Here is a 13,734-nt window from a genome sequence, read left to right as displayed (position 1 = left end):
TTTACCATCAGGGGAATGATTACACGTTACAGATGAGAAAACTGAGGCACAGAGAGTTTGATCCAGCCCAGCGAGATCCCATATCTGGATCCATATCAAAAGTTGCCCAGGAAGGCCAGGTGCAGTGGCTCACGCCTATAATCCCAGCTCTTCAGGAGGCCGAGGCTGGTGGATTACTTGAGGTCAGAAGTTCAAGACCACCCTGGCCAAAATGGAGAACCCCTGTGTCTACTAAAAATACAAAAATTAGCTGGGTGTGGTGGCTCAGGCCTGTAGTCCCAGCTACTCAGGAGGTTGAGGCAGGAGAATCGCCCGAACCCAGGAGACAGAGGTTGCAGTGAGCCGAGATAGCATCTCTGCACTCCAGCCTGGGCGACAGAGGAAGACTGTCTCAGAAATAAATGAAATGAAATAAAATAAAATAAAATAAGAGGAAGTGACGGATGCCATCCTATCCGCCCTGAGTCAGACTCTTCCAACCTATTGGGCCCAGCACTCTGGAGATGTAATAGACTCTCTAGGTGATTTTGATGCAGTTAACCCAGCACCTTTCCATGAACTGGTACTATCCAAGAAAGTGTAACTTTGTTTTGGTGATGAGCACACCAAGATTTAGATCAGTAATGTGACCTACACAGCAAGCTCAGTGGCAGACAAAAAACAGGGCCAAGGATAGCACTTTCTACTCCTCCCACCACTTTCTCGTTCAAGGTCGCATGTCTGGTTCTGATGTTTGGACTTGCTTCTCCTTCAAGCCATCTGAAGCCACTTCTTATTAGAAATATTTTGGAAAATTCAGTATATAAACAGATGTATATACAGGATTGCTGAGTGGCTGATCAGTGTTTGGGAAAAGGAAAAGGGAGGCAGTTTAGTTCACTTAATCTCTTATTTTCCAGCTGTTGTGAATAATTTTAGAGAGCTTGTTAACTCTTGCACATACTATCTTCCCCTTATTAATTCATTAAGACTGTGGTCAGGCCAAGAACCTATATTTTTTAACAGAAGCCCAAAGTCATATGACAATTTGAGAAAATAGAATCAAAATCCAAAAAGCCCAGAATCTGAATGCATTTCAGCAAAATGTCAACTCTATAAGAATTGGATTTTTACGTTGTGGTGCACACTTGTGATCCCAGCTACTTGGGAGGCCGAGGTGGGAGGATTGCTTGAACCTGGGAGGTGAAGGCTGCAGTGAGCCTTGATCACGCCACTGTACTCCAGCCTGGATGATGGAGTAAGACCCTGTCTCAAAAAAAAAAAAAAAAAAAAAAGGCTGGGTGCAGTTCTCATACCTGCCTGTAATCTCAGCACTTTGGGAGGCCAAGACAGATGGATCACTTGAGGTCAGGAGTTCAAGACTAGCCTGGTCAACATGGCAAACTCTGTCTCTACTGAAAATATAAAAATTAGCCAGGCATGGTGGTGCACACCTATAATCCCAGCTACATGGAAGGGTGAGGTGGGAGAGTCGTTTGAACCTGGGGGACAGAGGTTCCAGTGGGCAGAAACTGTACCACTGCATTCCAGCCTGGGCAACAGAGTGAGACTCCAGCTCAAAAAAATAATAATAATAAAAATGAGAATTGGATTTTTGTCCCTTTTCCTCCCATTGCTACATTCCCAGAATCAACAACAGTGTCTGGCACACTGTGTGTGTATGTGTGTGTGTGTGTGTGTGTGTGTGTGTTTGTGTGTGTGTATTTTTTTTTTGAGACAGAGTCTCACTCTGTCACCCAGGCTGGAGTGTAGTAGTGTAATCTCAGCTCACTGCAGCCTACACCTCCTGCATTCAAGTGATTCTCTCACCTCAGCCTCTGGAGTAGCTGCAACTACAGGTGCACACCACCATACCCAGCTAATTTTTATATTTTTAGTAGAGACAGGGTTTCACCATGTTGGCCAGGCTGGTCTCGAACTCCTGACCTCAAGTGATCTGCCCGCCTCAGCTTTCCAAAATACTGAGATTACAGGTGTGAGCCAGCGCACCCAGCCCCTTAATAAATATTTATTGAATGAAATAATAATGATTTTTTAATTGTATTTTTAAAATCTTTTCTATATAGTTATTCGCTGATCCTCATGATGGACAGAACAGATATCTGTATATCCCAATATTCAGAAGAGTCCCTGTGATGGTTAATACTGAGTGTCAACTTGACCGGATTGAAGGATACAAAGTATTGATCCTGGGTGTGCCTGTGAGGCTGTTGCCAAAGGAGATTCACATTTGAGTCAATGGGCTGGGAAAGGCAGACCTACCCTTAATCTGGTGGGCACAATCTGATCTGCCGCCAGAGAATATAAAGCAGGCAGAAAAACATGAGAAGGCGAGACTGGCCTAGCCTCCCAGACTACATCTTTCTCCTGTGCTGGGTGCTTCTTGCCCTCATCGGACTCCAAGTTCTTCAGTTTTGAGCCTTGGACTGACTCTCCTTGCTCCTCAAGCTTGAGGACAGCCTATTGTGGGACCTTGTGATTGTGTCAGTTAATTCTTAATTAAGTCATATATGTGTGTGTATATATATATATATATATGGGAGTCATATATATGTATGGGAGTTATATATATAGGATAGATATATATATAGGATATATATCCTATTTATGTGTGTATATATATCCTATATATTTACATATATATATCCCATTAGTTCGGTTCCTCTAGGGAAACCTGACCAATACAGTCCCCAGTAAACACAAGATAAAACTGAGTTCAGGCTAGGCGCGGTGGCTCATGCCTGTAATCCCAGCACTCTGGGAGGCCAAGGCGGGCAGATCACGAGGTCAGGAGATCGAGACCATCCTGGGTAACACAGTGAAACCCCCGTCCCTACTAAAAAATACAAAAAATCAGCTGGGTGTAGTGGTGGGCGCCTGTAGCCCCAGCTACTCAGGAGGCTGAGACAGGAGAATGCAGTGAACCCGGGAGGCAGAGCTTGCAGTGAGCCAAGATTGTGCCACTGCACTCCAGCACTCCAACCTGGGCGACAGAGCAAGACTCCGTCTCAAAAAAAAAAAAAAAAAGAAAAAAAACTGAGTTCAGAGAGCTTAGGTAGCTTGCCAGGTTAGGTGTTACAAACTCTCTTCATGAAATTTTTCTCTCCCAGCTGATAGGATGAAAGTGATGAGAACGGCCGGGCGCGGTGGCTCAAGCCTGTAATCCCAGCACTTTGGGAGGCCGAGGCGGGTGGATCACGAGGTCAGGAGATCGAGACTATCCTGGCTAACATGGTGAAACCCCGTCTCTACTAAAAATACAAAAAACTAGCCAGGCGTGGTGGCGGGCGCCTGTAGTCTCAGCTACTTGGGAGGCTGAGGCGGGAGAATGGCGTGAACCGGGAGGTGGAGCTTGCAGTGAGCCAAGATCACGCCACTGCACTCCAGCCTGGGAGACACAGCGAGACTCCGTCTCAAAAAAAAAAAAAGAAAGTGATGAGAACAAACACAGGCAGAAGAACGCAGATATAAATGCAAAATAAACTACCATAATAAATAAAATAACTTGATAGGGATAAGAAATCCTAGTATTTATCACTAGAGGAGGAGATTGGAGGCTCAAAGATTCCAGGGGACACACAAATTCCTCTCTCTCTCAAACTCTTAACTTTAGTTATAATTCAAGCAGTCCTCACTTGCCTGTTAACTGCTAACAAAGATCCCCCCCTTGGCTGGGTGCAGTGGCTCACTCCTGTAATCCCAGCACTTTGGGAGGCCAAGGCGGGTAGATCACCTGAGGTCAGGAGTTCAAGACCAGCCTGGGCAAAAAGGTGAAACAACATCTCTACTAAAAGTACAAAAATTAGCCAGGTGTGGTGGTGGGTGCCTGTAATCCCAGATACTTAGGAGGCTGAGGCAGGAGAATTGCTTGAAGCCAGGAGGCGGAGGCTGCAGTAAACTGAGATGGTGTCACTGCGCTCTAGCCTGGGCAACAGAGTGAGGTTCCATCTCAAAAATAAATAAATTAATTAAATAAAAATAGCTCCCTCTTATTCCATGTCATTAAGTGCTAAGGGCTTTGTGCACGTTATTTCATTTAATTTTAGCATATTTCCCCTGGACTACTGCAATAGCTTTCCTTAGTGCCCTTCTGATCTGTTTTCCCCACTACTGTTCAACTGATCTTTTAAAACTCCCAAATCTGGCTGGGTGCGGTGGCTCATGCCTTAATCCCAGCACTGTGGGAGGCCTAGGTGGGGGGGATCACCTGAGGTCAGGAGTTCAAGACCAGCCTGGCCAACATGGTGAAACCCTGTCTCTGCAAAAATACAAAAAAATTAGGCAGACATGATGGCGGGTGCCTGTTATCCCAGCTACTCGGGAGGCTGAGGCACAAGAATCACTTGAACCCAGGAGGCGGAGGTTGCAGTGAGCTGAGATCGCGCCACTGCACTCCAGCCTAGGCGACAGAGCAAGACTCCATCTCCAAAAATAAATAAATAAATAACTCCCAAGTCTGATCACTTTGCATCCCTGATTAAAATCTCTGAATGCTGCCGGGCGCGGTGGCTCAAGCCTGTAATCCTAGCACTTTGGGAGGCCGAGACGGGCGGATCACAAGGTCAGGAGATCGAGACCATCCTGGCTAACACGGTGAAACTCCGTCTCTACTAAAAAATACAAAAAAAACTAGCCAGGCGAGGTGGCCGGCGCCTGTAGTCCCAGCTACTCGGGAGGCTGAGGCAGGAGAATAGTGCGAACCCGGGAGGCGGAGCTTGCAGTGAGCTGAGATCGGCCACTGCACACCAGCCTGGGCGACAGAGTGAGACTCCGTCTCAAAAAAAAAAAGGTAAAATCTCTGAATGCTTCCCCACTGGGCTGTTGCCAGGGCTTGTAAGGTCCTGTGGGGCCTAGTCCCCACCTACCCCTTCATTCACTGTACTCAACACATACTTACTGAGGGTCTACTATACGTCAGACACTATTTGGGGCACCAGAGATACAACAGTGAACCAAATAGGCAAGGTCGTTGCTTTCATGAAGTTTATGATAATAAACAATTGGAGAAATAAAAAAGATAATTATAGACCATGTAGTGTAAGTGCTGTGAAGGAAAAATAAAACAATGAGATAGTTACTGGGAAAGTCCATTTTTGATAGAAAAGTCAGGGCAGATGCGCTCAGGTGACATCGAAGCTAGGACCTGAATGTGGAGAAGGAGCCGGTCATGGAAAAAGCTGGGAGAAGGGGTATTCTAAGCAGAGGAAATAGCATGTGCAAAGGTCCTGAGGTAGGCAACTTCTAGACACCAGGAACAGAGAAGTCAGTATGGCTGAAGGAAAGAGAAAGAGAAGGTGAGGTTAGAAAAACAGGTGAAAGCCAGAAAGAGGTTTGACTTTTATTCTAAAATAAAAGGAACCTACTAAGGAATTTTCTTTCTTTTTTTCTTTTTTTTCTTTCTTTCCTTCCTTTCCTTCCTTCCTTTCTTTCCTTCTTTCCTTTCCTTCCTTCCTTACTTTCCTTCCTTCCTTCCTTTCCTCCCTCTTCCCTCCCCTCCCCTCTGTTCCCTTCCCTTCCCCTCCCTTCCCCCTCCCTTCCCCTCCCTTCCCCCTCCCTTCCCCTCCCTTCCACCGCGCCCAGCCAAAGCTACTAAAGAATTTTAAGTAGAGGAAGAATATGATGTAATTTATATTTTATAACAATGCCCTCCTGGCTACTGTGTGAAAAATTGATTGGGAGCAGGAGGGATTAAAGGAAGGTACAAGAGAGAAGGCTGGTGCTGTGTCCAGGTGACAGGTGATGGACTTGGCTTGGACCATGGTGGTGGCAGAGGAGATGTAGAAAAGTGGTCAGATTCTAGATAGAGCTTTGAGTCAAACTGACAAACTGGCTGAGATACTGGCTTTGGAGGTGAAGGAAAGAAGGACTCAAGGTGGCCTCCTACAGAGGCTTGGATAGATGGTGGTGCCATTTATAGAGGAAGGAGTCAGCATTTCCTAGTGGACTGTGATGTTGGAGGTGCTAAGACCTAGCCAGGTGCAGAGGCCAGTTGGTTGTGGGCAGTTTGGGTCTGGTACTGAGGTTAGGCTGAGCTGGAGTTACTCATGCGACTATCTCCACACAGATGATACTTAAAGCCATTGGATTGGCCTGAGGGACTTGGATATTTGAAGACTGGGTGGAGGGGGAGGTACTAGAGAGGTAAAAGGAAAACCAGAAGATTGAAGTCCACAGGAGAGAGGATTTCAGAAAAGAAAAAAAGTGGTCGGCTGGGCATAGTGGCTCACACCTGTAATCCCAGCACTTTGGGAGGCCAAGGCAGGTGGATCACTAGGTCAGGAGATCAAGACCATCCTGGCCAACGTGGTGAAACCCTGTCTCCACTAAAAAAATACAAAAAAGATTAGCTTGGCGTGGGGCACATGCCTGTAATCCCAGCTACTCCGGAGGCTGAGGCAGGAGAATAGCTTGAACCTGGGAAGTGGAGGCTGCAGTGAGCCGAGATCACGCTACAGCACTCCAGCCTGGCGACAGAGTAAAACTCCGTCTCAAAAAAAGAAAAGAAAAGAAATGAAAAAAAATAGTCAACTAAGTCACATGTTGCAGGGAGGCCGTGAAAGATGTGTTCAGAGATAGGTCCACTGAATTTGGCTACTGGGAGTCTTTGGGAGAACAGTTTCACTGGAGAATCAACCCAGAAACTTGATTGGATGAGACAGAAGAGTGAAATGGAGGTGAGGAAACATTTACAGAAACTTTTTCCAAGTTTGGCTTAAAGGGTAGTAAGGAAATTGGGTATAGCTGCAGGGGTGTGTAGGATCAAGTGAGGGTTTGTTTTCTATTAGGTTGGTGCAAAAGTCATTGCAATTTTTGCTGTTAAAAGTAATGGCGGCCGGGCGCAGTGGCTCAAGCCTGTAATCCCAGCACTTTGGGAGGCCGAGACGGGCGGATCACGAGGTCAGGAGATCGAGACCATCCTGGCTAACACGGTGAAACCCCGTCTCTACTAAAAAATACAAAAAAAAGTAGCCGGGTGAGGTGGCGGGCGCCTGTAGTCCCAGCTACTCGGGAGGCTGAGGCAGGAGAATGGCGTAAACCTGGGAGGCGGAGCTTGCAGTGAGCTGAGATCCGGCCACTGCACCCCAGCCTGGGCGGCAGAGCAAGACTCCGTCTCAAAAAAAAAAAAAAAAAAAAAAAAAAAAGTAATGGCAAAAACCGCAATGACTTTTGCACCAACCTAATAAATAGAATTTACTAGAACCATGTTCTCCAGACTTTAGTCATTGAATAACCATCTTTATTTTTGCCCATCCTTATCCCTGGGTGCTGCATACTTAAAATTTTTCTTACAACTCAACTTACTTTTTTTTTTTTTTGAGACAGAGTCTCACTCTGTCGCCCAGGCTGGAGTGCAATGGGGCGACCTCAACTCACTGCAACCTCTGCCTTCTGGGTTCAAGCCATTCTCCCGCCTCAGCCTCCCAAGTAGCGGGGACTACAGGTGTGTGCCACCATTCCCGGCTAATTTTTTGTATTTTTACTAGAGACGGGGTTTCACTGTGCCAGGATGGTGTCAATCTCCTGACCTCATGATCTGCTCGCTTCAGCCTCCCGAAATGCTGGGATTACAGGCGTGAGCCACTGCACCTGGCCTAAAAAAAAAAATCAACTTACTTTTAATTAAGTCAGCAGTGCACCTGCCTGTAGTCCCAGCTACTTGGGAGGTTGAGGTGGGAGGATTGCTCGAGCCCAGGAGTTCAGGGTTCCATCATTAAATTCTAGCTGGATATTGCTGCCTGCTGGAGGCTGAGCATAGGACCAGCTCTTTGTTTAAGAAAGGAAGTTGTCGCCAGGAGCGGTGGCTCACGTCTATAATCCCAGCACTTTGGGAGGCTGAGGCAGGTGGATCACTTGAGGTCAGGAGTTCGAGACCAGCCCAGCCCCATGGTGAAACCCTGTCTCCACTAAAAACACAGAATTTAGCCAGGTGTGGTGGTAGGCGCCTGTAATCCCTGCTACTCAGGAGGCTGAGGCAGGAGAATTGCTTGAACCCATGGGATGGAGGTTGCACTGAGCTGGGATCACCCCACTGCACTCCAGCCTGGGTGACAGAGCGAAACTCTGTCTCAAAAATATAAAATAAAATAAAATATTAAAAAATAAAAAGTCTGAATAGGAAACATTGGCCATCTATTGTCTCTAAGCTTGGCCACCTGTGAGATACAAGAATCTTGGTCTCCACAACCCCTTATCTTAACCCAGACACTCCTTTCTTTGGATTCCAAGTCTTTAGACTAATAACAACTCTTTCAACCAATTGCCAATTGGAAAATCTTTGAATCCACCTGTAAACCCCTGCTTCCAATTGTCCTGCCTTTCTGGACCAAACCAATGTATATTTCACATGTGTTGATTGGCGGCTTATGTTCCCCTAAAACATATAAAACCAAGCTGTAACCCAAGCATTTTGAGCACATGTTCTCGGGACTTCTTGAGACGGTGCGTCCAGCCATGGTCACTCATATTTGGCTAAGAACAAATCTCTACATATTTTAACAGAGTTTGCCTCTTTTTGTTGACACGTCCCAGCCTAGAATATTCTCTTTCAAAGAACATTCTAAATAAGGCAAGTCTTTCAAGTGTTACGTAAATGCTGCATTCACTGATGGAGTAGGAAATAGCCATTTAACATGCTATTGTAGAAAAATATTTATTTTTATGAAAAGATGTACACATAAAGAGAAGTTTCCAGCCAGGCGCGGTGGCTCACGCCTGTAATCCCAACACCATGGGAGGTTGAGGTGAATGGATCATGAGGTCAGGAGATTGAGACCATGCTGGCTAACAGGGTGAAACCCCATCTCTACCAAAAATACAAAAAGCCAGGCGTGGTGGTGGGTACCTGTAATCTCAGCTACTCGGGAGACTGAGGCAGGAGAATCACTTGAACCCAGGAGGCGGAGGTTGCAGTGAGCCGAGATTGCGCCACTGCACTCCTGCCTGGGTGACAGAGAAAGACTCCATCTCAAAAAAGAAAAAAAAAAAAAGATGTACACAATGTTTTGTTGGATATAAGAAATGTATCAGGCCGGGTGCGGTGGCTCGAGCCTGTAATCCCAGCACTTTGGGAGGCCGAGATGGGCGGATCACAAGGTCAGGAGATCGAGACCATCCTGGCTAATATGGTGAAACCCCGTCCTACAAAAAAATATAAAAAACTAGCCGGGCGAGGTGGTGGGCGTCTGTAGTCCCAGCTACTCGGGAGGCTGAGGCAGGAGAATGGCCTAAACCCGGGAGGCGGAGCTTGCAGTGAACTGAGATCCGGCCACTGTACTCCAGCCTGGGCGACAGCGTGAGACTCCCTCTCAAAAAAAAAAAGAAATGTATCAATGACTGGATAGAGTGATAGCTAACTGGACGGATACGTGATGAAGCAAATGTATCGAAATGTCAATAGGAGAATCTAGGTGGTGGCATATGGGTGCTTGCTATACAACTCTTTCATTCTCTTGTGTCTTTGAAAATTTCTTTTTTTTTTTTTTTTTTTTTTTTGAGACGGAGTCTGGCTCTGTCACCCAGGCTGGAGTGCAGTGGCCGGATCTCAGCTCACTGCAAGCTCCGCCTCCCGGGTTTACGCCATTCTCCGGCCTCAGCCTCCAGAGTAGCTGGGACTACAGGCGCCCGCCACCTCGCCCGGCTAGTTTTTTGTATTTCTTAATAGAGACGGGGTTTCACCGTGTTAGCCAGGATGGTCTCGATCTCCTGACCTCTTGATCCGCCAGTCTCGGCCTCCCAAAGTGCTGGGATTACAGGCTTGAGCCACCGCGCCCGGCCGAAAATTTCTATAATAAAATATTTGGGGCCCGGCACCATGGCTCCCGCCTGTAATCCCATCACTTTGGGAAGCCAAGGTTGGCGGATCACTTCAGGTCAGGAGTTGAAGACCGTTCCGGCCAACACGGCAAAATCCCATCTCTACTAAAACTGCAAAAAATTAAAAAAAAAAAAAAATTAGACCGGGCACGGTGGCTCACGCCTGTAATCCTAGCACTTTGGGAGGCTGAGATGGGTGGATCACCTGAGGTCAGGAGTCGGAGACCAGCCTGACCAACATGGTGAAACACCATCTCTACTAAAAACACAAAAATTAGCAGGCCATGGCGGTGCACGTGTGTGATCCCAGCTACTCGGGAGGCTGAGACAGAAGAATTGCTTGAACCAGGGAGGCAGAGTTTCCAGCTAGCCAAGATAGTGCCATTGTACTCCAGCCTGGGCGACGAGAGCAAAACTCTGTCTCAAAAAAAATAAATAAATTAAGGCCGGGCGCACTGGCTCATGCCTGTAATCCCAGCACTTTGGAAGGCTGAGGCGGGCAGATCGCCTGAGGTCAGGAGTTCAAGGCCAGCCTGGCCAACATGGTGAAACCCCATGTCTACCAAAAAATACAAAAATTAGCCAGGTGTGGTGGCGGGTGCCTGTAATCCCAGCTACTCAGGAGGCTGAGGCTAGAAAATCTCTTGAACCTGGGAGGCAGAGGTTGCAGTGAGCCATGAGTGATTGTGCCATTGCACTCCAGCCTGGGCAATAGAGTGAGACTCCGTTTCAAAAATAAATAAATAAAATAATATCTAGGCCGTGCGCGGTGGCTCACACCTGTAATCTTAGCACTCTGGGAGGACGAGGTGGGCGGATCACCTGAGGTCAGGAAATCAAGACCAGCCTGGCCAACATGGTAAAACCCTGTCTCTACTAAAAATACAAAAATTAGCTGGGCATGGAGGCAGGTGCCTGTAATCCCAGCTACTTGGGAGGCTAAGGCAGGAGAATCGCTTGAACCCAGAGGCAGCGGTTGCAATGAGCCAAGATTGCACCATTGCATTCCAGTCTGGGCAACAAGAGTGAAACTCCATCTCGAAATAATAATAAGTAAAGAATAATTGCCTTTTGTGGAAAAAAAGTAGTACATAAATGCACAAGATATGTAATAAGTAGTCTTTTCCAAAAGAAAGCCTGTTAATGTCACCTTCTCTGAATAGAAACCCGTTAATGGTTTCCCATTCTCTGAAATAAAAACTCTTAAAGTCTTCAGGGGCTGTCTGGTCTGGCCCCTGACTACTCTCCCGCCCACACTGCCCTGTGCTCTAGTGGTAGGTCCTCTGGCCATCCCTTGAATGTGCCATAATCTTTTCTGCTATAGGTCTTTTGCTCCTGCTCTTTCCTCTGCCTGGAGCACTCTTCTTTTCCACTTAATTTACACTTATCCTTCAATCTTAGCTGAGTGCTGTTTCCTTAAGGAAGGCTTTCTTGACTTCTCTAACTAGGTCAGAAAACTTTTTTTTTTTTTTTTTTTTTTTTGAGACAGAATCTTGCTCTGTCACCCAGGCTGGAATACAGTGGCACCATCTAGGCTCACTGCAACCTCCACTCTCCCAACCCTCCTGCCCCCCGGGATAAATCAATCCTTCCATCTCAGCCTCTCAAGTAGCTGAGACCACAGGTGCACACCACCATGCCCCGTTAATTTTTGTACTTTTTGTAGAGATGGGGTTCTGCCATGTTTCCCTGGGAGGCTGGTCTCAAACTCCTGGGCTCAAGTGATACCCCTGCCTTGGCCTCCCGAAGTGCTGGGATTACAGATGTTCGAACCATTGTGCCCAACCAAAGCCCAATATTTGATGCTCTTGTAGGACTGAATATACTAACCCTTGTCATTGTTTAAATTGTCCATTTATGTGTAGACAACTTGGCTAATTATCCACATTTAATTTTAATTTTTGGTTAAATTCTATCTCCTCACTAGCCTGTGAACCATACGAGGACAGAGAGTAAGTGTTTAGCTCACGGTTAGATCCCCAGGATTCAAAATAGCAAACAATAGGTGCTCAATAAATACTTATTAAATGAATGAATGGAGAACAGACACCAAAACCACATTTCCAGATGATGAAATTATGAGTAATTTTGTTCTGTCTCTCTCTGCGGCGTATCTATATCTTCTTTTCCTATTCGTTTTCTACCAGAAAAAGTGTGCTGTGAGTTAAAAACTAGTCTTTTGTGGACTAGTGTGGAACTGTCTGTTCCTGATTCCTGTGGAAGCAGGAATACATTCATAACATGCTCCATTAAAAAAGGAGTTCTAGGCCAGGCAGAGTGCCTCATGTCTGGAATCCCAGCACTTTGGGAGGCCGAAGCAGGAGGATGGCTTGAGGCCAGGAGTTCAACATCAGCTTGGGCAACATAATGAGCCCCCTGTCTCTACGAAAAAATAAAAATAAATTAATAAAAATTAGCCAGTCATGGCGGCACACACCTATAGTCCCAGGTACTCAGGAGGCTGAGGATTGCTTGAGCCCGGGAGGTTGAGGCTGCAGTGAGCTGTGATTGTGCCACTGCACTCCAGCCTGGGCGACCCAGCAAGACCCTGTCTCAAAAAAAAAAAAAAAAAAGGCCAGGTGCAGTGGCTCACGCCTGTAATCCCAGCACTTTGGGAGGCCGAGGCAGGTGGATCACCTGATGTCAGGAGTTTCAGACCAGCCTGACCAACATGGCAAAAGCCTGACTCTACTAAAAATAAAAATTATCCAGTTGTGGTGGCGGGTGCCTGTAATCCCAGATACTCGGGAGGCTGAGGCAGGAGAATCGCTTGAACCCGGGAGCCAGAGGTTGCAGTGAGCCGAGATCACGCCATTGTACAGAGCTAGATTTCATCTCAAAAAAAAAAAAAAAAAAAAAGGATCCTCAGGGCTGCCAACTTTATAGTAGAAGTTGAGGTGGTAGTGGATTTCTCCTACACAAAAGACCAAGTAAACAAACAGGAAAAAAAGTTTAAAGAACCAAAACACCAATCTTATCTGAGTTCTAGTTTTCCAGGGTGTGATCCAGAACCTATGGATCAAAACCAGAATCCAGCAACAATTCAGCGTGAGGCACTAACAGTTCTCCTGCTTCCCAATACCCTGTACCCCACCTCTGCTCCCGCCCACGAATCTTCGTTTTGCAGGTCCCTGTAGCAGCCTTGGCTTTCACACCCTCATACACAATAGTTAAGGACACTAAAGCCCATTTGCCTGCCCTCTTTGATAAAACAGTGACAGCAAGACAAAACATCACCAGCAAAAGTCTTTAAAAATTTAAAGACCCTGATAAAGTCCTCCATTCTGCATCTGCCAGGGAAGGAAATGGCCTCTGGCAAGTGCCTCTGTTGCTGTCCCCACCCCCACCCCACTACACCTTTTCTACAAACATCCCCTTCTCAATTTGTCCTTAGCTGCCTGCTGGAGGGCACCAGATCCACTTGCCTGAGGAGTTGGAGGAAGGGGAAGCCCCCACGACCCCACTGTATAGTCACGGGGGTGAAACTAATGAGCTGACGTTCTTCAAGCATTTGGAGGATCAAAGCCTGAGATCTGAGGACTTGGCGAGAACACAGCGCTTGCAGGCATGGGTGGGCACAAGCCAAGAGGTCCCTCCCCTCCCCGAGGCCTCCCCACCCCACCTCCCCGTGATCACACAGGGCCAGGTGCTGTGCATACTCGGGTTGAGCCCACCTGCCAACAGACAGGTGTGAGGGCTGCCCCGAGAAAGTCAGGTCCCTAAACTGATAGTGGAGAAAAGGAAGAATTCTGAAACGTTGTAATTAAATTAATACAGGAATTTGGGAAGGGGAGAGGAAGTAAAGGACAAGGAAGAAGAAAACAAGGAAACAACAATCACTCATTATCTCTCTAGATCAAATTAACCTGTGCTAGGAGTTTAGTTTATTTGCTCCTAGTCTTTTTTTTTTTTTCTTTTCCT

The 13,734-nt window shown here is 46.7% G+C and overlaps 2 non-coding genes across 2 annotated transcripts; both read left to right on the top strand.

The window, feature by feature from the left end:
* The first annotated feature begins 12,000 nt into the window (after positions 1–12,000).
* On the top strand, positions 12,001–12,118 carry LOC112428329 (small nucleolar RNA U109). Its single transcript, XR_003020363.1, has one exon. It is a non-coding gene; the product is annotated as a small nucleolar RNA U109 (small nucleolar RNA).
* Positions 12,119–12,642: 524 nt separating this feature from the next.
* Positions 12,643–12,735, top strand: LOC112428328 (small nucleolar RNA U109). Its single transcript, XR_003020362.2, has one exon. It is a non-coding gene; the product is annotated as a small nucleolar RNA U109 (small nucleolar RNA).
* The last annotated feature ends 999 nt before the right edge of the window (positions 12,736–13,734 follow it).

This window comes from Macaca nemestrina, chromosome 18, assembly GCF_043159975.1.
Source record: "Macaca nemestrina isolate mMacNem1 chromosome 18, mMacNem.hap1, whole genome shotgun sequence".
In the NCBI taxonomy this organism is placed as follows: Eukaryota; Metazoa; Chordata; class Mammalia; order Primates; family Cercopithecidae; genus Macaca; species Macaca nemestrina.
Note: the sequence above shows the minus strand (reverse complement) of the source record. Positions and strands in the feature narration are given on the sequence as shown.